Raw genomic sequence first — 19,079 nt, forward strand, 5'->3', positions numbered from 1 at the left:
TTAGGATCCCATTTGCATTGTGGTTTGTTCCCCCATAGTGGGGAAATAAGGTGAACCATAGGTAAGGCCATGAAGACCATAGTGAACTATGGGTAAAGTGACAATCAGTTCCTTGGGAATGGCAGGGCAACAAATGCCCACACAAATGACCCCTTCAGTAATAACTAATTAGGATAAAAAGCATCTCAGGTTCTCTCCACAGCCAAGCCTTTCCATCACCATGGCTACTCCATCACTAGAGCTATTCCACTGCCTTCTTCCCTCTCTCAATAAAGTTTATTCCCTCATAACAGAGATTGCCTGAGTCATTAATTCTTCTGTCAAGACCCTAATTTCAACCCCTACATCATAAGGATTGGGGATTTAATTCTCTCTCAGACACCTAGCTATGTGATCTTGGGTAAGTCAGTTAACTTTTTCTGAGTTTCATTTCCTTCTTCTATAAAACTGATATAATATGAATAGTGTATATAATAAAAACAGTATAGTAATATATAAAATAATATAATAAAAGTAGTATATACCATAAAAACTTTGCAGGATTGTCATAAATATCAAATGAGATAATTTACATAAAATGTTTTACAAACCTTAAAACATTATATAAATGTGAGTTATCAGCAATACATTTTTTTAAATTTTATTTAGTCAATTTAGAACATTATTCCTTGGTTACAAGAATTATATTCTTTCCCTTCCTTCCCTCCCCCCACCCCTTCCTGTAGCTGACGTGCAATTCCACTGGGTATTACATGTGTCCTTGATCAGAACCTATTTCCATGTTGTTGATGTTTGCACTAGGATGATCATTTAGAGTCTATATCCCCAGTCATATCCCCCTCCACCCATGTAATCAAGCAGTTGTTTTCTTCAGTGTTTCTGCTCCCACAGTTTTTCCTCTGAATGTGGATAGTGTTCTTTCTCGTAGATTGCTCCAAGTTGTTTGAATCACTGCATTGCCACTAATGGAGAAGTCCATTACATTTGATTGTACCATAGTGTATCAGTCTCTGTGGACAGTGTTCTCCTGGTTCTGCTCCTTTCACTCTGGCATCAATTCCTGGAGGTCATTCCAGTTCCCATGGAATTCCTCCACTTTATTGTTCCTTTGAGCACAATAGTATTCCATCACCAACATATACCACAGTTTGTTCAGTCATTCCCCAATTGAAGGGCATCCCCTCATTTTCCAATTTTTTGCCACCACAAAGAACATGGCTATAAATATTTTTGTACAAGTCTTTTTCCTTATGATCTCTTTGGAGCATAAACCCAACAGTGTTATAGCTGGGTCAAAAGGCTTTTAGTGCCCTTTGGGCATAGTTCCAAATTGCCCTCCAGAATGGTTGGATCATTAGCAATACATTTTTTAAAATAACATGAGCTTCAAAAAGTCTACTATATAAACAGATTCTGCTTTCTAATCAGCATGTTTCTGAAATAAAAAGCAAATTAAGAAAGCAAACATATCATTTTAGGAAACTGACATCTTAGTATGAAACCTCAAACCAAATTCATTGTCAATCAAGCCATCCCCCCTCCCCAATATTTTGGGTTAATAACTCTTAAAACTGAGTCTTAAACAATTTCATCAACTCCATACACCATTAAATAATAAGAAGGAATCAAAAACAATGAGGTTCTGGAATCAGATTCACTAGTTCAGTCATAATAAAGCCAGATGCAAAATAGTGTACTCTAAAACTTGCTTAAAGGAAGTTGAAATGTGCAAAAAGAAAAAGATGTGAATGACACAAGGAAACAAAAGAGTAGTTACCAATTCTTGCACAGGCAAGAAGAATGTGAAACCCTTTGTTCTTGAAGTCAATGGTAGGAGTACTATCCTGACTCTTTCATGAAAATTTGGCTAGTTTTTCCTAAAAACATACTGAAGCCATCTTTGAATTAGTTGACTCAAAGTACTAAAAACTCATGTTATTAATGTCACTTCCGGATAGCTTGACTACAAAGCTGCCAGGAGGGCTCCAGGTGTCCTCTGATACCTGATAGAAAACAGTGGGCAACTCAGGCAATTTAGGCAACTGGATCTCCACTCGGATGAATCAGCTGGAGGTGTCCTAAATGCCAAGTCTTGAGTTCTGGTTAATGGAATCTTTTTTTCTTGTCTATGGAATGATCTCAAAGTGTTTTATTTTGTTTCAGTATCCTAGAGGGCTATGCAGAGTAAAGGAGGCCCAGATCAGAACAATCTCAAACTGGATACAATCTAGGAGGAAGAAGATTCATCAAATAAGTACTCCTGTATGAGTTAAAATTAAGAGACTGGTCATAAATGAATATTTTTATTAAATCAAAAGTAGCAGAAGAAAAGATGGAAAAATAGGAGAAAGCTATAGAGTTTACTTACTGATCCATTTAACTTGCTATGCTATGGCCACTAGGGTGTATGGGGTGCTCAGGGAGGGGTAGTATCTCTGGTATGGAGGGCTTGTCGTGCCCTCCTAGGGCAGCTCTCCAGCCTCTGACCCTCACCTGACACCCAGCTCTTACTTGTGGCTCCCAGTAGCTGCTAGCATGCGGCAGCGGCCACACCCCGGGCAACGGCTTCGACAGGCCGGCTAAACCTTGTGAGGGTAGCCATCTGGTCATAGACCCCTGGTGAACCAGGGCTTTGCTCACCTAGCATGTGAAGACTGCTTCGGCGGAACAGATGGAAGAAACCAATAAGAAGGTTCAACGGCTGAGAGGGCAATGCAGCAAAGCACTGTGGAGTGCTTAGGGCGTGTTGGAGCACAAAAGACAACATGGCCATCCAATGCAGCTGAGGAAGTCTCCAGGTGTAACAACTTTTCGTGCCACTGGACCCAGGCTTCCAACGTCGAGAGTGGGATTGTCTCTGTGCATCGACTTTTCCACTTAAATCTCCTTCATGCACAAGTGTCTTTGTGCACACTCATCTACATCACAGATGAAAGCACACAAAGACAATCGTCATCCTCGGTTACCAAAAGACTACTACTATTATGGATACTATGAGGGCCCCCTACTACACGGGAAGTCCAGTCAGCACCAAACCCAGAAGCAAAGAGAGAGAAATCCACTCTTGCTTCAGTTTATCAAACCTTGTCTCCATCCACTAACTCATATGTCATGTCTTGGGAGCCAACTATGGCTTCCTATTTTGCCTGTGTCCCCCAGGAGGGCAGTCCAGTGGGTACTGCAGGTAAGACCACCCTGTTCCCCCCTGTCTCTTGACCTCTTGACTCTACTGCTACATTTTTCCTGCTGTTAGTCTATACTTGTGACTCAATTCACCCAATGATTTCCCTTACACAGTCCTTGTTTCTGTGATAGAGTTCAAACTCAGAGTCATGTAGTCTACACTGGGATGCAGGAGGCAGGGAAGTAGACTGGACAACATCAGGGGCTTTACCTGATTTCCAACATTAGGTAGGGAGGGTCCTTCTCCTCCCTACCTGAGATTACTTTAGGACATAAACCTTTTGCTGAACAATGGAAAGGGCTTTGACCTATGCTTAAGCATGGAGCAGGAGGTTCTTTGAGTCATGATTGATTTTAGAATTGATACAATGGAGATGCTTGGAGTGACAGAGCCAGGTCTTGGAGAATACAATTTCCACCCTACTCAGTCCTAACAGGATTTAGGAAGGGCTGCAGCATAGATCAAGATTTAATTATTTGAGAATATGACCTTCAACAGACATGTGCAAAGCCACAGACCTCTGGGTGGTCCTGGGTTAAGGTAGAGCCACCATTGGCACAGGGAACACATGGACAGTGATTGGTAGATGTGAGAACTGAGGGGAGGGAACCTGGATGGTTTCCTTAAAGATAGCAGGGTCTGAGGACTAGAGGTGGTTGGAGAGGTTTTCCTCTGAGAGGTGGTGCTCTGAGAAGGCTGGCTCTGAAGGAAGCTGGAGGTGGAGGCCCCCTGAAACTGTTTCTCCATTTTGGTCACGTGAGTGATAGGGACTGATCTCCTTTCTTTGCCTCAGCTATCTAAGGGCTTGGGCCTTTTGGCCCAACCTAAACAGAGGAGGTATTTAAGCCCTATTCCCTTCTCTCCCCTTTCTCTCTCTCTCTCTCTCTCTCTCTCTCTCTCTCTCTCTCTCTCTCTCTCTCATACCTTTCTTCCTCCTGTTTGTAATTAAACTCCATAAAAAGTTGACTGCTGACTTGAGTTTTCATTTAGAAATTACATAGCTGAATTCCTTGGCGACCTTAAATTAATATTTATCAGTCTTTTAAGTGATTTCTTTCCCACATTTGTGGCGACCACGAAGGGACTCTAAAGAATTCTCTCAATAAACTTCTGAAATTCCTTGCCTTTTTACTCTACCATCTCACCACTTAGTTCCTTTTAACAACAAACTTGGCTTAAAGACACAGCTGCTAGAACACGTGAGTATAAAAAACTTTTTCTCTCTTCTCTTTTCTCCTTAAGTTAAATTGGAATCAGCAATTTTTCTTTTTCTTCCCTTTAATCTTAAGGGACAGCTGGGTAGCTCAGTGGAAATTGTATTCTCCAAGACCTGGCTCTGTCACTCCAAGCATTTCCATTGTATCAATTCTAAAATCAATCATGACTCAAAGAACCTCCCGCTCCATGCTTAAGCATAGGTCAAAGCCCTCTCCATTTTTCAGCAAAAGGTTTCTGTCCTAAAGTAATCTCAGGTAGGGAGGAGAAGGACCCTCCCTACCTAATGTTGGAAATGGGGAAATTTCCAACATTCACAAGCCTAAGAAATTTTAAGGTTTACAGAACTGAGAAGATTGAGGCAGACAAAGGTTGCCCAGGGTCACACAGTGCCTGAGAATGTATTTGAACTTAGATCTTCCTGACTCCATGCCCAGGCCTCTACCCATTGAGCCACCTAGCAGCCTGTAGTGACTAGTAAAATAGCACAGAATCCTACAAATCTTCCAACTTGATATCAAACCATTTAATATCCATATTTGTAAGTTTGGAATTTCAACCAGTTCTGGCTCTGCATAACTTGCTTTTTAAAAAAAAATCAATTTTACTTTATTTTCTGTTCCAGATTCTCTCCCCCACTCCACCTATAGAAAAGGCAAGAAAAAGAAAAGCCATTATAAATATAAAGTCATACAAAACAAATTTCTACATTAACCATATTGGGGGTGGGGGTAGAATAAGATAACAAGAAAAAGAAAGAAAATAAAATATGCTTCAATCTACAAAGTTCATTATTTTTTACTGGAGGTAGATAGCATTATTTTTTTCATAAGGCCCTTGGAACTATAGTGAATTAATTTGTTCACCAGAGTTACTAAATTTTTCAGAGTGTTTACTTTGTAATATTGCTATTACTGTGTAAATGTTCTCTTGCTTCTGCTCACTTCATTTTGCATCAGGTCATAAAAATCTTCCTAGATTTTTCAGAAACTATCCCTTGCTTGCTTGCTTGCTTGCTTGCTTGCTTGCTTCCTTCCTTCCTTCCTTCCTTCCTTCCTTTCAATTCCCCTTCTAAATTGTTGGCTCTGTGAACCCATGCAAGTCACATATAGTCTCAGGTGATCTATGCTGAGGTAGCAGACATGCAGAGCATGGCTCACAACATTCTGAGTGTAGCCTAAAGCAGATTAAAATATAATTGGGAAATAGTTAACAAAGTAAATAAAAATATAATAAAACACAGATAACATTAAAATTTAAAACTAAGTCAATATGTGCCCTCCAGACATTTTTATATTCTAATTATATATAGCCTCCATTTCAATGAGAGTTTAACACAACCAATCCAGGCAATTTTTAAAGTTGCAGGTGTGATGATAGGATTAACTTTCCCCTTGCCTATTTTTAGCCAAACAAATAAAGAACTCAAAGTACTCCCACTTGACACTAAGTAAGAGAGTTTGCAGGTCACTTGCTAAAGTGGGTAATAACTCCAGAGGCCACTGCCCCATCCCTGGGCAGTGCTGGGCAAATTGAAAGACTGCAATTAGTTCTAGTAAAGTGGGGAAGGGACAGGAAGTGATGTGAAAAAAGGACTATAAAAGTCCTGAACTTACAGTCCAGGGAACTTCTTCTGACTTCTCATTTGAACTACTTCTCCTTTGGAGTTCATCTTTGGAGATTTTACTTCAGTGAGTTGGACTGAAGGAGGAGACTCTTTTACTGGGTGAGTAGGCGGCCTTTTTTTCCTGGTTTCTGGAGAGATTGGTTCTGAAGAGGCCTTCCTTTCCTGGAGGAGGCTGCACTGGTGGAACCCTTGCTGAAGACACGACCAAGATACCTGGCTTAAGAGACTACCACAAGGAGATCAGGACTTGAGAGCTAAGTGATGAACTGGACTTCTTTGGACAGAAATTATAGGGTATCTAGCTAGTCAATACTTTCTACTTCCTTCCTACATTTCTCTCTTTTACTATATCTTTATTAAAAGAGTGGCTAACAGACTAATGACTTAAGAGTTGATTTTTTAAATCAGTGATGACAACATTACTTTAGAACTTTCATATTTAGCATAAAACTTAAATTTTAAATTCTTACACAGGGAAAAGTGATGACCTTGTTAAGCAAGTTTCCTTATCCAGGAGTTCCCTCTATTATCCAGCAACAATGTCTTTCTTGCTCTTCCTTGAACATTACATACTATATGCCAAGTCTATACCTATTCACTGTAAGTTCCTCATACTTAGAATGCTCTCTCACTTTTGCCCCATGGCATCTCTAAATTTCTCTAGATTCAACTTGTCATCCCATTTTCAAGAAGTTTTTCCAGGTGTCTCCCTTTCTCTACATTCCCTCACTGATATTGGTTCAATTGTTTCAGTCATGTCTGACTCTCTGTGACCCCATTTGGGATTTTTCTTGACAAAGTTGTTGGAATGGTTTGGCTTTTTCTTTTCCAGCTCATTTTACAGATGAGGAGATTGAGTCAAAAACATTAAGTGATGAGGCAGAGTCAAGATGGCGGCCTAGAAGGAGCAGAAGTTCAGACCTCTGAATACCCTTCCTTACCGATCACAAACTGAATGCTCCTAGGGGACTGAAAATCAAACCTAACAACAAGACAGAGCCAAGGAACCCTCCTGCGGGACTCAATTCAAAAGGTAGCCCCCCCCCCCAAAAGCCGGAATCCTAGAACACTAGGGTTTAAGGGGAAGGCAGAAAGAAGGTCCCAGGACCCCTCCCCCACCTAGAGCGCTATGCCTCCAGTGGCAGCAGGAACCTCTGGGCGGCCAAAGGTGTTGGTCTGGAGGGTGTACCTTGCGGAGAGGGCTGTGCCAAGCTCAGAGCATCAAACACAGATGGCAGGGAAGGAACTGAAGAGGGAGCATAGAGCTGGCAGCCTGGTCAGAGCTATGGAGGTCCTCCATATTGTTCCAGCCTTCCAGGAGGTTTTGGCCTCAGAGCACACCCAGCCCAACCTAGCTGAACTTAATCCCATCAAAACTCTTTAGAGCTCAGGGAAGCTCAGGCTCCAACACCCCTCCCTCATTGACTTCTGGAGTTTAATCCAATCAAAAGCCTCCAGAGGACAGGGAAGCTCAAACCCCAACAAACCTCTACCAGAGACTACACAGAGAGATCTCCCGTTAAAGTTCCAAGAGGGGAGACTGACAGAAGCCCCCCAAAACCAAAAAAAATGAGAGGAGCAAGAGCACAGACAAATATGGGGAGTAAAGAAGGGGTGAATTTGAACTCTAGAATACTAGAAAATCAACCAAAAAGCTAGTCAAAATAATCAACAACTTTAGCAAAGTCTCAGGATACAAAATAAACCCACACAAGTCATCAGCATTCCTATATTTCTCCAACCCATTTCAGTAGCAAGAATTAGAAAGAGGAATTCCATTTAAAATTACCCTGGACAAAATAAAATACTTAGGAATTTATCTACCAAGACAAAAACAGGAACTATATGAACACAACTACAAAACACTCTCCACACAATTAAAACTACATCTAAACATTTGGAAAAACATTAATTGCTCATGGATGGGATGAGCTAACATAATAAAAATGATAATCCTATCCAAATTAATTTACTTATTTAGTGCCATACCCATTGACCTACTAAAAAACTTTTTTACTGAATTAGAAAAAAAAACCCATAACAAAGTTCATTTGGAAGAACAAAAGATCAAGGATATCCAGGGAAATCATGAAAAAAAATGAAAAGGGAGGATGTACAGTCCCAGATCTCAAACTATACTATAAAGCAGTGGTTATCAAAATAATTTGGTACTGGCTAAGAGACAGAAAGGAGGATCAGTAAAATAGACTTGGGGTAAATGACTTCAGCAAGACAGTCTATGATAAGCCCAACGATCCCAGTTTTGGGGACCAAAACCCACTATTTGATAAAAACTGTGGGGAAAATTGGAAGACAGTATGGGAGAGATTAGGTTTGGGTCAACATCTCACACCCTACACCAAGATAAACTCAGAATGGGTGAATGACCTGAATAAAAAGAAGGAAACTCTAAGCAAATTAGGCGAACACAGAATAGTATACTTGTCAGATCTTTGGGAAAGGAAAGACTTTAAAACCAAGCAAGAGGTAGAAAAAAATCACAAAATGTAAAATCAATAATTTTGATTACATCAAATTAAAAGGTTTTTGTACAAACAAAACTAATGCATCCAAAATTAGAAGGGAAGCAACAAATTGGGACACAATCTTCATTACAAAAACCTCTGACAAAGATCTACTTAAATTTATAAGGAGCTAAACAAAGTTGTACAAAAAATCAAGCCATTCTCCCAATTGATAAATGGACAAGGGACATGAATAGGCAATTTTCAATTAAAGAAATCAAAACTATTAATAATCACATGAAAAAGTGTTCTAAATCTCTTATAATCAGCAAATCAAAACAACTCTGAGGTATCACTTCACATCTTGTTATCATCATTTCTATAGTTATTATTTCTAAAGTTGTTATTAAGCTGTGTATTCCTTCCAATAATCTTGAGAAAAGTTCTACAGTCTACCATGTTGTGGCCCTTCTCACAGAAGTGGCAGGTTACTGATTTATCCGTGAATTCCTACAAAGGGGCTATAGTCTCTCCCTTATTTTTCAATTGTCTCTTTAACATTTCAATTTCTTTCTTTAAGTCTTCCAGTAACGTATTGTGTCCCTCAGGTCTTTTTACATGACCCTTATAAACATAGGTTGTTACTCTCCTCAATTCTTTGAGGTCCATAGAGTCCCAATTAGGACAGCTAGTTTTAAAGAAGTCTTTCACCACTGAACAACAATTCTCAATGAATTGCCTATGTATTTGCCTAAAGTCCCTTTCTCTGGATAAATCAAGGTCCATATATGTATTCCCTATGTCAATAAGTCTGTCCATAAAATGGGACGGGGTCTCATCAATTTCTTGTCAGGTTCTTTCAAATTTTGACCATTTTTCAGGTCTATCAGAGTAAGCTCTCATGGCTGTCAATAATGCTTCTCTGGCCTGGTTTAGTTTTGTGTGATCTAGTTCAACATTGGGGTTCCAATGTGGATCTTTAGTTGGCCAATAATGTCCTCTTCTACCTCTTTTTTTATTAGTCAGAGAGACGATATTGTTTTTTTCTCTTTTTGTTAAAAATGTCTCTAACAAATTCTCAACATCCATCCAAGTGGGGTCAAAAGTTCTGAATATGTTCTCTAATTTTTTTTTATAATTAATATTGGTTCTCCCTCAAATGATGGAAGATCTTCCTTAAATTTATTTAAATCTTCAGGGCTAAAAGGTGTATGATATCTTACAGATACCAAATTCCCATCTTTATAAAAAGTGGGTACTTCCCTTAAAGGAAATAACCTATCTGAATTATTTGGTATTCTTGTTTCTGTTTCCAGGCTTCTTGGTCCATTCTCAATGGAGTAGGTATGAGAAAGAGAAGAGTTGGGCACATTGAGGGAGATGGTTTGTTGTTGTCCCATAGTGCCAGAAAGATCAGAGGTAGGGAAGATTAGGGAATTGAATTGGGCAGGGTGGGAAGGAGGGGAAAAGGAAGAAGTGTGAAAGGATACAGAGGTGTTAGGGTTGGAGGAATGAGTAGGGTGTGAGGCATTCAGATGGTCAGTATGGGTGGGGTGTGAACTCAGGGTGGAGGTGGTAGGATAGGAAGCATGGGTGGGGTGAGAACTTAGATTGGAGGGTGTGGGATTGGAAGGATGGGCAGGTTGTGAACTCAGAGTCGAGGGTGCGGGATGGGAAGCATGGGCAGGGAGAGAAGTGGGTTGGTTAGAAGTAGGGTTTCCTGAGGCCGAGGGGGCAGGAGGAGGGGTGGGTTGGTTAGGAGGGTTAGTGTCCAGAGCAGGGTGGGACAGAGATTCTGATAATGTTCTTAACTCTCTTTTAATGTTTGTCATAAAAGTTACGATCTCCCCATGACGTCACTCTATAAGCTCCTGCCAAGTATTTAATTCTACAATTTGTTGAATATTAGAGGGAGCAATTGGTTGGTTTGACTGAGAAATGAGTTCTTCAAGGAGATCCAATATTACAGTTACAACAATCAAAAACTCAAGGGAAAATAGTATGTCGATTAGATCTTGCCATAAGTTCCATGGGATGAGCCCTTTCAGAGAGATAAGGTATTCTGTATTTACAAGTTTGGTCATGGAGGTGATGAGCCAGCTGTTAAGTAAGTTGCAGACCAATGCTTGCACTAAAAAAAGAATAAAGTATTTACTGAAAAGCCATTTGTTAACTAAGTTCTGAACTGGCTGTAGCTCCATATATCTAAAGTAAACATGTGGGAAGCAGGACAAGGCCAAAAGCTTTCCCAGTTTTTTCTTAATCCTAATTTAGGCAGTTGTTCCCTAAAGGAAAAGATATTTAGAAACAACTCTCCTAGCCCAGATCTTAGGGCCCTGTTGCTAAGATTTAAAACAGCTGTGTTCTATTTCATTTAAGGAGAATCAAAATGTTTTTTACTCACCCGCTCTTGCAGCTGTGTTTTTGAAGCCAAGTTAGAACATTTTAAAAGACTGACTGATAGAGCAAGTAATAAAGAGAGAAAGGAAAGAGATTTCACAGAAATTTTTGAGGGTTTTTTTTCACCAACTTCGTGGTCAGCCATAAACTGTTACAGATAAAAGAGTGATTGCCTTAAACTGTGACCGCGAAAATATGGCTTCAAGACTGAATTGCCAAAACTGTAAAGTTAATTTTTTGTGTCTTGATTTTATATTAAAAATAAAGTGGTTGCCACGGGAAAAATTCCCAAATATGAAATACCCAAGTCAGCTGGGTTTTGATGGAGATTTTAATTAATACATATAAGGAATTAAGGAAAGGGAGAGAGAAAGAGGAAATAATGGGAAAGGGGCCTAGGCCTGAATGTTAAGAGAGACTAGTCAGTCTTTAATCCACTCACCACAAGATTTGTCCTCAGCAAGATTTTAGTGTTCAGAGAGACCCAGCTACTCCAACTAGTCCAAGCTCCAACTCAGCTACCAAAGCTGAATTCCCTTTCAGCCACTAAGACAGAGACCAGCCTCTAATTCATCTCCATAGCTCCATCAGTTCAGAGGCCTTTCTGACCTCCTTTTAAAGAGAATTTTCTCCCATGTCACCTCCCCCAAGCCTTCACATTTACCAATCACAGCAGATATTTTCCAAAGGACTGACCATTCTTAATTCACACCTGAGTAGACTAAAACTTTTGAGTAATTCACACCTGTTATCACCTTTTCTGTGTAGACCAAAACCTCACACCTCTTGCTAAGCTTGCTTGAACTTTTAGTGATTAATTTGACCTTCACAGGTACCCAGCACCCCTCTGCATTAGATCCAAAAATAGACCCAGCTTAAGGGTTTTAGCTTTACTCCAAGTATGGGCTAAGTACTTTTCATTGTTCAGTAAGGAGTTCACAACTTCATCTTCCCCTAAAGCATGCTTAAGTATGGGTGGAGTAATGTTAGAGTTCTCACATTCCTGATCAAGTACCTTCATTGTTTAAAATGGGGAATGGTCTTAACCAAATGTTCTAAGGTAGAGTCTGAGAATTTTTAACATTCACAAGTCTGAGAAATTTTAAGATTCACAGTACTCAGGAGTATTGTGGGCCAGTCCCTACTCCATCAAAATAATCTAATCAGTGGGTCCTATACTTAAATATTCCCATTTCCTGAAATGTTTTCTCTCCTCTAAACCTGTCAGAATTAAATTAGAACCTAAATTATATCCTTACTCCTTAATGAAGTCTTCTCTAACTACTCTACCAACTGTTATAAACTTTATACTTCTTAATCTCTAAAACATGAGTTCTTAACCTGCTGTTCAGTGAATTTTGAAAAAAAAACTTTTTTTAAAGTTTATTTGGATGTTTACTTTGTAATTTTGTATATTTTATTTTATGCATTTAAGCATATTCTTTTTTTTTTTTTAAACTCTTACTTTATGTCTTAATGTTCATTCTAAGACAGAAGAGTGACAAAGGCTAGGCCATAGTGGTTAAGTGACTTGCTGGGGATCACACAGCTAGGAAAAGTCTGAGGTTAAATTTGGACCCAGGTCCTTCTGACTCCAGGCCTGATGCTCTGTATACTGTGCTGTCCGACTGCCCATTTAATATATTTTCTGAGGTTTCATCAGACTGCCAAAGAGGTCCATGAAAAAAAAAAGAAAAAAGGTTAAGAACCAGTGCTTATTTTCTTTATCATCAATTTGGTAATTAGTTTGGCTTTGCATTATGAACTATTCAGTTCAACCAAAATATAGGAATTGATTGTTTACTCTGTACTAAACACTTTGATAAGTTTTTGGATTTAAAGGGAGGGGGAAGAGTGATAAATCGCTCTTTGAAGAAAACACCATCATCTAGTTCTCTGAGAAACTCTTACTTAGCCTACATGTTGGCCCCTAAGGGATGATTTTCAGATAAAAATAGGAAATGTTCATCATAGGGCTATTACAATGTGGGAGTAGCCTGGGACCTAGAACTTCCAAGCTCCTGTTCAGAGAACTGCAACATTGGGAGGGGACTACCTGATTGATTGACTTCTTTTTTTCTTCCTTTTTTTTTAAAAATAAACTCAGAGTATCTGAGAAGCTGCTATTTCAACAGATACATTGCTTTCATCATCAAAGGGATGGTCAACATCAGAAAATTCATTAAAAGTCATGTTAGAATCCCATAGAGACTGCCTGTGACTACCTGCCATCCCTTTAGTACATGTTAAGCTATAAAAACAGAACAATTTCCCTGAAATTCTGTAATGTAAACCTTAAAATTTCTTAGACTTATAAATGTTGGAAATTTCACCATTGGGAAATTTCATGATTTTCTTGTCACAGTAAGTACAAAGTCAAGACAAAATGTGAAGAATTTGTTTTAAGACATACTGTATAAAGTTTATAAGAACGAATATTTGATCAAATTGTAGACTATATATACAATGATTTTTAAGTTAAAAAAAAAAGAGTGGAAAAGACACTGAATCAGGACATAGGTTGTCCCACAGGCAGCAAAAGAAGCAAATCTCAGTAGCACCAATAAGGTAGCACCAGAGAAAGGTGAGTGCTACTAGGATGACCCAGCAGTTCATGAAAAAGTAGACTTTTGGTAAGGTATCAACATTAAAAAAAAACAGTCTTCAGGGCCAGCTGGGTATGTCAGTGGATTGAGAGCCAGGCCTAGAGACCTGAGGTCCTAGGTTCAAATATGACCCCAGATACTTCCCAGCTGTGTGACCCTGGGCAAGTCACTTGACCCCCATTGCCTTCCCTTATGACTCTTCTGCCTTGGAGCCAATACATAGTATTGACTCCACGATAGAAGGTAAGGGTTTAAAAAAAAAAAAACAGTCTTCAAGTGTGTCTTTGAACAACTGTGATCAACTATCAGGTCAGTGTCAAAGGAACTCAGAAAAATACAAAATAACACCAAAAAGGGAAACTAATAGAACTGTTGCCATATAAAATATTCAAAGGACAGATCAAAAGCTAAGTGAGAAGCCATTCAATTTAAGTTCTAATTGATATATTTTGATTTTTAACATTTTCATAATTTTCTCCAGTATCCCTCCAAGGGAAGATGTTTACTATCCCCACTTCCCAGAGAGTAATTTATATAATAAATGAGATTTCTTAGAGATAAAAATAAAAACAATGGGAAAAATCAGCAAATTATCAGTTCATCAGAAAAGTTTGAGAGGGCAGCTATGTAGCTCAGTGGATTGAGAGCCATGCTTAGAGATGGGAGGTCCTAAGTTCAAATCTGGCCTGAGATACTTCCTAGCTTTGTGACTCTGGGCAAGTCACTTAACCCCCACTGCCTAGTCCTTACCACTCTTCTGCTTTGGAACCAATACACAATATTGATTGCAAGAAAGAAGGTAAGGGCATTTTTTAAACAAAGGTTGAAAATATGTGTAATGCACATCCTTGGAACACCCCAACCTCTGTAAAGTGATGGAGTAGAGTTATCTTCCATGGTTTCTATTTTGTAGCCATGTTTATTTGTAAGTTTTCACTTTTGCTTTGTGTCTCCTTTGATTTACATAATTGTAGCTGTTTACATTTATGTATTAGTTCTGTAAATTTTTTCTATACTCTGTATTTATCACATTTTAAAATTCTTATAACACAGTATTTTTCCCTTAGATATATACATCATAAATTGGTTACTACCTGATTGACTATGTCTACTTCATTTTTAATTCTTTGCTTTTATAGAAAGTACCTCTAAAAATATTTTGGTTTGTATGGGGACTTTCTCATTTGTGTTAGAGGACATGATATTAGAGTAGAATTAAGAATTTTAGGAAGCGAAAGTGATGGAGGGAGCTGAAATCCTAGATCCTATAATAACAAATAAAGAATTGCACCACTTGAAGAAATATGATGAAATAGAAATTATAGGACCATTGGGAGAATTCTACAATTTGTGACTAGGAGGCTGAGGAAAATGGGGACATAATCTAATATATATCCTGGGATGTGGAGAAAACAAATTTCAAAGTGTTTAAGGAAGGGATAGGTGAAACTTGGTGTTCTAAAATTCCTGCATGGAATTCAGCCTAAGAAGGATGGGAAGCTCTCAGAACTGAAATCCTGAAGACATGAATAGAAAGAATTCTAGTAAAGAAGACAAGAGGGGGTGTCTAAAGAAACCAATCTGAATGCATAGGGAGATTAGAGACTGATTTTTAAAAAGACTTATGGAATAATGAACACAAGGGCTGGTGATGAAAGATGATGAGAATATTGTGGTTCTATCCAGGATTTAAAGAATCAGGAATGATAAATCTCAGAATGAGCTAAGATAGTGAAGAATGGAAGAGATAACAGCCAGGAATTTCATTGTTATTTGTCATTTATATTGGGGAAAATAAAAGTACAAAGAAGAGATTGGGGTATTGCTCAGATAATATGAGATTATGGTAATCATAACTAACATTTTTAAGATAAGATTTTAAAAATGTTTTACATGCATTATCACATTTGATCCCTGTTGATCGAGAGAAGACAATGATTAAACTCATTTCTTTTTTGTTTCCTCTGCCAAAATAGAAATACTGCTGCAATGCTAAACATATAGTGAAAAATGGTCAATATGGAGTTGAAATATAAGATAATTAAAGAGATAATGGGACAACATTTGGTTGTCCTTGATGAGTTGAAGTCATGAGGTGCCTTACAGGGCACTGAAATATGTTATTACTTAGCATTGCTGAAGTCTTTTATGACTAAAGAAGGCCTCAATTTTCAAAAAGAGAAGATATTATCTACTAACTTGCTAGAGAACAAAAAATTTGATTTTGATTTCTGTAAATAATCCCAGAATGTTACAAAGGATAACATAATTTTAAAGGGATTGCTAATAAACCATTAGAAAAGGAAACGATGATTAATAAGTAGCCATGATATCTTCAATTTCTATCAAGAACAGGTCACATCAAAGTAATCTCTTCTTTTTTGACAGTGTTACTAGGCTGTGTATTACACATCACAAATTCACATATTCACACATACATATTCTGTGCTCTATTTAGGAAGTTTAATTTGATAGCTAAATTGAAGAAAGGTTGTGTTGGGGAGACATTTAAGGTATGGAGAATAACTAACATGCTATTATAATAGTTCAATAAGGGTACGAGGATGGTGACACTGTCAGGGAGAGAAGGGGACCTATACCACAGATGTTTCAAAATAAAATCAACAGAATTAGCCAATAGATTGAACTTGGCTGACTGATCACATGAAAGATTTGGGCAATAATGCCAATTAATGAATTGAAGTTAATTTGGAGGGAGGGAAGGAGGTCTCTAGTGGAATCCCCCAGGGAACTGTCCTTGGTACTATGTTGTTTATCATTTTTGTCAGTGTTTTGGATAAAAACATATTAAGTATAATTGCAGAAGAAACAAAGGAGGGGTATTTAATACCCTGAATGACAACCAGGATTCTGAAAGAATTTGATGGGCTACAAGACTGGTCTGAATCTAATAAAGATGAAATTTGAACACATAAAAGTGTAGTCTTCCAACTGGTTTAAAAAATCTTAACTTCATTAATATGGCAGGGGAGGCTTTGCTAGAAAATAGTACATTGAAAAAGTACTGTGGTTCTGAATAAACTGATAGTTCAATATGAATCAACAGAATAATATGATCACCAAATAAAACTAATTGGATCTTAGGCTTCACCATTAAACTTTGAAATTTAATTCTTTGAAAGATGGACTATGGATTTTTATTTTCACCTTTTCTTGTATCTCCAGTACATAGCACAGTGCCTTAAGCACTTAATAATTGCTTGTTGACATAATGTTCAAAACAAGGGAATGATGGTTCTTGTCTTTTACCTTGATTAGGTACTCCACAAATGGAGAATTATGTTCAGCTCCAAGTTATGGATCTTAGGAAGAAGACTGAAGTTGTTAGATGATGAAACAGCTAGAGCACAGGAACTGGACAAGAAGATGTGAGTTCAAATCTAACTTCAGACACTTACTAGCTGTGTGACCTTAGATGGTCACTTAAATTCTGCTTTTCTCTAGGCCTGGCTCTTTACCCACTGAGCCACTTAGTTGCCCCCACTCAAGTCTTCAAGTACAGCCTGGATCATCATTTGTAAAGATCTTGTAGAGGATATACTCAGTATAAATTGCATTAAATGACCTCCAAGTATCCTTCTAATTTTAAGGTTCTTGTGAAAACTTATGGTTATATCATCTTCTAGTGGCAGCATGGTATTATCAGTGTACTTGAAATTTAAGACTTCTAACCTAATCCTGATTATGACATTTCCTAATTTGTGTAATTGTGGCTGTCACCACTCTTTAAGTTTGTTTTCATTTCCAAAATAAGTATAAGAATACATGTTATAATACTATAGTCAGAAAAGAATTACAATATACTTAAAATAGTTTGATTATAAGCCTGAAAAAGTCACTTCATAGCACTATAGGTCTAAAGCTGAAAGCAATCTTGGAGATCCTTGGAGATGTTTTGGTTCAACCCTTTTATCTTATAGATGAGAAAACTGAGGAATAGTGATTTTAATACTTTATAGGTAGCAATATAAGGGAATGGGGTTTAGCTTACAGTCCTCTGGCTCCAAATCCTATGCTCTCTTGATATATACTTGTGTACTTCCATTTAAAAATTCTATTCTGATGCCTCATTGTGACATGGTGGTGTCTCTGGATTCTTGAAGTCTCTACAAGTGGAATCCAAGTTCTGGCAGATTATACCAAGCTGGAATGGCTCCAAATTTGGGCCTAGTAATAGATGGTATATCTGTTGTCTGAAGGCTGATCATTAGGTTGCCTACAGGGTACTACATTTTTTTTTTCAGAGACTTCAATGCTATAAGTGGGGCTTCTAAGTTGTAAAGGGATTCCTAATTTGTATTGGCAGAGGAAACATTCATATCAAAACATGGAGCTTTGAAGAAACATTGATCCTATCTATTCACAAGATTGTTGTGAAGAATGTGCTTTGTTGACAGTAAACTTAACAGAAAATGGGAATTTTAATAATTCTTAAAAGAAACAAAAAACCTTTACCTTCTGACAGAAACTATTGGTTTTGAGGCAGAGGAGTGGTAAGGGCTAGGCAATTGAGGCTAAGTGATAAAAGTAGGAAGTATCTGAGGTCATTTTTGAATCCCAAATCTTTGGTCTCCAGGTCTGGCTCTCTATCCACTAAACAGAGTAGCTGCCCCAGCTTTTATTATTCTGTGCTTGTATTACGGTAGTCTGGAGGAAAGGATCCAGAGGATCACAAGGCTTCAAACATTGATAGTTTGATTAGTAGTACAGGACTGCTAATGCTCTGGCCAAACAAACATTTATAACTTTAAGGTATATTATTATTCCACATTTTTCTCTTAACTCAGAATTACATATAACTTGCCTTCTCCCATTCTTACCCTTTCCCCCCCCTTGCTGGAAAAAGCACTAGTTTTGGAGTTTTTGACCTGGGTTCAAAACCAGCTTCTGTTACTACTTCCATAACCAAGCCATTTAAATTCTTGTGGGACTTTGCTTCCTTTGGAATCTAGGTTATCTAGTGAATCTCTCAAGTCCTTTTCACATCTATGTTTCAAGAGCCTCATGGCATAGTGTTGAGCTCATTTACTGGAGCGGGTGGAGGGGTAGGTGGGAAATATACCTTGACTACAATTAGATTTTGCTAGATGCGAAGACAAGAAATTCTCACACAAATCTAGTTTCTGCCCTCTGGGTGCTATTGTCACCGTAGCTAGCCTGGACCTCTACCCAACATGCGATAGATAGTAAACAAGGGAAAGAAACAAAACATAATAAAGCTCACGTAGCAAACGTATTAAATGTTTACAGATGTGTCGCTGGGAACCTGGGCCAGAGGAATCATTGTGTCATTGTATCTTTAGACTGCATGGATTCAGGAAAGGAATGGATGAGGCTCTATAACCCTACAACAGACCTTTCCGCATCTACTTCCTAGCGCAGCTGGGGTAGCGACTAGAGAAGGCGGGGCTAATTTCTCGCCCCAGGACCTCCGTTTCCCCCCTCGCCACAGCTACCCTCCCCCCACTCCCAACGCTGCAGCTTCCAAAACCCGGAGACACGGATTCCTGCGCACGCCCGGAAGCGCCCAGCGAGCCAGAGTAAGAGGGGAGGGAACTAGA

General features: G+C 38.5%; 1 long non-coding RNA gene across 1 annotated transcript; it reads right to left on the reverse strand.

The window, feature by feature from the left end:
- Positions 1 to 546: 546 nt before the first annotated feature.
- On the reverse strand, positions 547 to 18,939 carry LOC130453689 (uncharacterized). The gene is made up of 4 exons (XR_008911178.1): positions 17,510 to 18,939; positions 6,016 to 6,252; positions 2,641 to 5,043; positions 547 to 2,227 (listed from the first exon to the last, which is right to left on the reverse strand). It is a non-coding gene; the product is annotated as an uncharacterized LOC130453689 (long non-coding RNA).
- Between the last annotated feature and the right edge of the window lie 140 nt (positions 18,940 to 19,079).

Source organism: Monodelphis domestica, chromosome 4 (genome assembly GCF_027887165.1).
Source record: "Monodelphis domestica isolate mMonDom1 chromosome 4, mMonDom1.pri, whole genome shotgun sequence".
NCBI lineage: Eukaryota > Metazoa > Chordata > Mammalia > Didelphimorphia > Didelphidae > Monodelphis > Monodelphis domestica.